General features: G+C 34.0%; 1 pseudogene; it reads left to right on the top strand.

Moving 5' to 3' along the window:
• The first annotated feature begins 1,373 nt into the window (after positions 1-1,373).
• On the top strand, positions 1,374-1,562 carry LOC131826105 (U4 spliceosomal RNA; annotated as a pseudogene).
• The last annotated feature ends 3,967 nt before the right edge of the window (positions 1,563-5,529 follow it).

Genomic DNA, 5,529 nt, shown 5'->3' with positions numbered 1-5,529 from the left:
CCCTGAGATCATGACCTGAGCTGAAGGCAGAGGCTTAACCCACTGAGCCATCCAGGCGCCCCTACTTTTTTTTAGATATTACTTGCTTTTTACTTAAGTTTTGAATAATGAGAGTGCTGTTACGTTTTCTACATTTGTCATGACACAGAATAAAACACCCATCAACTCTATTTGCATATATCAATTTTCTTATTAAGTTGTTCAAACTATTCACATCCTCAACAGGTAGCTTGGGATTATAAATAAATTCACTTGTTTGTAAATACATACAAAGACCATTCTAAGCAATTCCACAACAGAGATGAATAATGTCATTGAGGATGCAAAAATTACATTTCATTTTAGCCAAATTTTTAATATAAAAAAAGCAAACATCCTTTCAATTTTCTATCATTTTGGGGAGTAGTAAGTTATTGAGGGGATAAAAAGTAAAATTATCTTTTAATCTTTCTAAAAATGAGAAGAAGAAGAAAAATAAGCTAAAAAAAAAAAAGTAGATCGGTGTTCTACAATAGTACATATGATGCCAGTGTTGATTTTGATAAATCAGGTATCATTTCCTTGGAATGGTTGTAGCAGAAAAGGATAACTAAAATGTGATCCTATGGATATAGAGCAAAGAGAAACCAAAGAACAGACTTAAATTAGATATTTCAAAAATTCACCAAATCCTCCAAAGGTTAAAGAGAAAGCTGAGCCAAGTACAGGTTAAAGTCGAAAGTTATAAAGGTATCATACTCTGGTAGAGATATTTTTATGCTTCATAGCCTGTCCCTATAATTGCACCTTCATTGGTTTTTAAGGGGGAAGGAATCTGACTATTTTGTATTCATAAGTGCTAGCTCCCAAGCAAAGATTCTCATAAATCAGCTGTAGAAACAGGAGAGAGCTGAACTTCTGTGGATCTCGGTTTCCAGGTCTACGAAATAGGCAAAGGATTAAATAGAGAATACGGAAACTCTTTTATAACATTATCATATGATTCAATGGCATATTTTGCACTGTGGTAAAATAGCTGACAGCAGGAAAGAGCAGATGCTATGATGTCAACATCTAGGTTGAAATTCTGACTCTTTTCCTTACCAGCTGTATAAATTTGGGCAAATTACTTAACTTCTATTCACTAAGCCAGAGCTTCTCCATTTGTGAATGGAAATAATACCACCTTTGTAGCAGACCGTTGGGAGGAATAGAGATAATGCAGAGGGAGTACCTAAAGCTGTGACTGGTACATAGTAGGCATTCAGAATAGGGGGCTGTGATGATGATGATTATGATGGCAGTGTAAGTGATTTTTCTAAGAAAAAGAGAATAGGAAAAAATATATAAAAGAAGTTGACTAATTTTTATTTGTAATACCATACTGAAGTTCAAGCTTTGCACAGTGGCAGTATCGCAGCCCATGAGGTTTATCCGAGGCACGATTATTGTTAATTGAAATCATACTGAAGTTCAGTATGATCTATGTCTTCACTGTCTGATACCTTTTATTTTGCTTTTGCTGCTGCTGATGTCAATCTATTTTCTAATAACAAATTATTTTTTGAAAACATTTATTTATTTGAGAGAGAGCATGTGCATGTCGGGGGAGGGCAGAGGGAGAGAATCTTCAAACAGACTTATTGCTGAGCCTAGAGGCCAACATGGGGCTTAATCTCATGACCCACAAGCCAAAACCATCATGACCTAAGCCAAAACCCAAAGACTGAAGCTTAACTGACTGAACCGCCCAGGCGCCCCACACCAAATATCAAATTTTTTAAAGATTTTTATTTTATTATTTGACAAAGAGAGAGATCACAAGCAGGCAGAGCATCAGGCAGAGAGACGGGGGAAGCATGATCCTTGCTGAGCAGAGAGCCTGATGCGGGGCTTGATCCAAGGACCCTGAGATCATGACCTGAGCCAAAGGCAGAGGCTTAACCCACTGACACCCAGATGCCCCCCTGAATATTAATTTAAAGTTATGATCTGAAATAATTTGGTCATTTCCAATTTTTCTTTTCAAACAAATTCAAAGAACGAAGTGTCATGGAACAAAAAGCTCACCACTTTAAGGACAGCCAGAATAATAGAATGCCTGGGCCTGGGCTTGAGTTTTGTGTAAAGATTTTAAGTGCTAAGTCATCTATTTTTCATATTGTACTTTATTCTCCAGCAGACTGTGGCAAGTACATAAATTAGGAGAGTTCTTCACATCCTGATTTCAAATTTGAAAGAAGAAACCTGCCTTGCAATGTAATTTTTAAATTATTATGTTTGTGATTTATTCTATTATTCTGAACTAGTATTTGTGTATTAGAGCTTTAAAGTAAACAGAAAAACTACAATTATATTAACTATAACATGAAATACCTGGCTTTAGAGATATGGGTATATTTTCTGGGTGTATGTACAGGTAGTTACATATTCATAAATGGGGAACAAATATTAGCAAATTCATTAATTAGTCATGCTTACGCTTCGGTCATTTGAAATAATGTGTTTGTTTGAACTAAGGTCTCCTATTTATTAGAGTCATTAATGACTATCTGTAAGTTATGGTGCTCTAACATTTCACCAATTTTTGAGAAATGCAGTTTTACATTTCTTAGCAGGGGACTCGTCTCATTCTTCATTTTTATAGAATGAAAACGAAACACAGTATGAAACTCCCTAGGCCTGTTTCAACCCTTTTCTTTGGTCTTACTCAATACACAGATCCTTCTGCCTTTAAAAATAAAAAAAACTCTCATAACACTTACTACATTGTATTATAATATCTGTTAGCATTCTGCCTTCTTCAGTGCATCTCATAAGCATTATGATTCATTGTTGAATGAGTTCAAACACTCATTTATCCAAAAATATTTTTAAAAAATTTAAAATCATTATAACAAATAAAAATATTTTGGCTCTCTAACATATGCGATTATTATTTTACATTTATTCATATGGCACATGTTATTTTGTATTATATATCTAAGCATGTATAAACATGAAAACTATGATAGGAAATGAGAATATTTCTAAAAGCCAATACAAATCTTAAAAAGTTTTATTTGAAGAACACAAAAATAAAAATATATGCTCATCTTATATGTTATCTAAGTCATAATGTCTTATATATATGACATTATAAGTTATTGATTCTAAACATATTATTTTTAAAGACATACTACAAAATATCAACAAAATTAAATCTTATAAAATAACTTAGTCACTGAAATATTTTTTTTATTTTCAATATGCTGTACAACTATTTTTAAAGCATTATATGATCTCCTACTTCAGAAACAAGTTATACTAAGAATATTTCTAAATTTTCATAATGAACTAGGGCAGCATTTTAAAGAGTGTTCCAGAAAATACCAGTTTCTCCAAATGTTCTTTTTTCAAAAAATGAGTTCATGATGTAGAGATAAAAAATAAGCATACAAAAGGATGTTTCACATCATATGTCATTAGGGAATTGCAAATTAAAACAACAATATACCCCTACACACTCATTAGAATGGATAACATCCCCAAACTGACAATTCCAATTGCTGGCAAATATGCAGAACAACAGAGATTCTCATTCATGCTGGGAGGAATGTAAAATGGCACAGCGACCTTGAAAAACGATTTGTCAATTTCATATTAAAATACAGTCTTTCTTGGGGTGGCTGGGTGGCTCAGTTGGTTAAGCATTTGCCTTAGGCTCAGGTCATGATCTCCTGGTCCTGAGATCTAGCCCTGTATTAGGCTTCCTGCTCACCAGGGAGTCTACTTCTCACTCTTTCTCTCTCTGTCCCTTCCTACTGCTCATTCTTTCTCTCTCTCAAATAAATGCATAAAAATTTTTTTAAAAAATACAGTCTTACATACAATCCAGCAGACACACTACTAAGTATTTACCCAACTGAACTGAAATTGTATGGCTCCATAAAAACCTACATGTTGGTTATAATGACTTTTTGTATAGTCACTAAAAACTAGAAGCAACCAAAATGTCCTTTGATAGGTGAATAAACTGTGGTACATCTGTACAGTGGAAGATTGTTCAACAGTAAAGTAATGAGCTCTCAAGTTTTGAAAAGACATGGATAAACCTTAAAAATACACTGCTATATGGAAAAAAAAAAATCTTAAAAACCTACCAACTATGTAATGCTAATACAACATTCTGGAAAAGACAAAACCAGAAATAATAATCAGATCAATGACTGTCAGGGCTCAGGAAGGGGAAGAAACAGAGAACTGACTAAGTGATGCCCAGAGGACTTTTTAGAGCAGTGAAACTATTCTGGAGGATACTCTAATGGTGAACACAAGATATTCAGCATTTGTCCAAGCCCAGACAACTTTATAGCACAGAGTAAACCTACGGTATGTACATTTTTTATAAAGTCATTTAGGAGGTTGCCGATCTCAAGATGGAACACAAAACATGACAAGAGAATCTAAAAATATTGCAAATGTATGAAACAATCTCACTTAAAGGGGTAGGGACTGACCTAAGTAACACTGAAAATAAGTTGAGTCTGCATGACTAAAGATAGGAGGAACTTATCTCTCCACAGTCGAATAAGTTAATTCTGATACTGCTATACTTGAGTACCAGAACTCAATAATTGAGCAAATGAATGGAAAATAGGGATCCAGATTTATCATGTTAGAGTGGAAGCTGATAGTTACAGAGGCCAAAATTGTGCAGTGGTAATGGATTAGGGTAAGAGACATCAGTATGAATACATCTGTTTACAATAGCTATACATGATTACATATATAATATAGTGTGTGTGTGTATATGTACATGCATGTATCTTCATGCTCTGTCAACTGTACCACAGCAGCAACAAGCACACCTAATGCTCTGATCCTGATTTTAATAGCATTCTCCAATAAAAAAAATAGGAGACACTGGGCCCAGGGAATATAGGAACACTGTATTATGTTTATAATAGGTTTACAAATCTAAAAATTTTCTAAAATTAAAAGTTTAATAAAGCAATCAATGTAATAAAAGCAAAACAACCAAATAATATTCAAATGTTGAAGTCTGAGAAACTTCGCATATTAACAACCACCTCTAGAGAATCAACATGCACGTTGACACCTTAAAAGTCCTAAAAATTGCCGTGGACTAGATGACTTTTTAACATCAAATCCAACAACTTTATTTTCTTATTATTAACTTTTAAATTTCTGTAGATTGACTATTCCAAGGCATACATTCTATGAAATAATCAGTGAGGGCTTTCATTAGGTCCAGAATTAAGATTTGAATTTAAGGAATAGTAGTCCATATACACTTCCTCCCTCGCTCTAAACACCAAACACAATAAATATTTGATTTTATTTGGGTATAGAAACTATTTGAGTAGAGACTGCCTCATAATTTATCAATGCAATACACAAGACCGTAATACACAAGAGTGCTTAGTAAACTTCAGCTGGGTGGGGACAATGAGGGCAAAAACAGAAAACAAATTGCAACATGAAGTGGTTGTTTATATTCTCTATGCCCAAGAGGGAAGCAATGATCAAACTGAGAGTCAGACACAC

Source organism: Mustela lutreola, chromosome 2, assembly GCF_030435805.1.
Source record: "Mustela lutreola isolate mMusLut2 chromosome 2, mMusLut2.pri, whole genome shotgun sequence".
Taxonomy (NCBI): domain Eukaryota; kingdom Metazoa; phylum Chordata; class Mammalia; order Carnivora; family Mustelidae; genus Mustela; species Mustela lutreola.
Note: the sequence above shows the minus strand (reverse complement) of the source record. Positions and strands in the feature narration are given on the sequence as shown.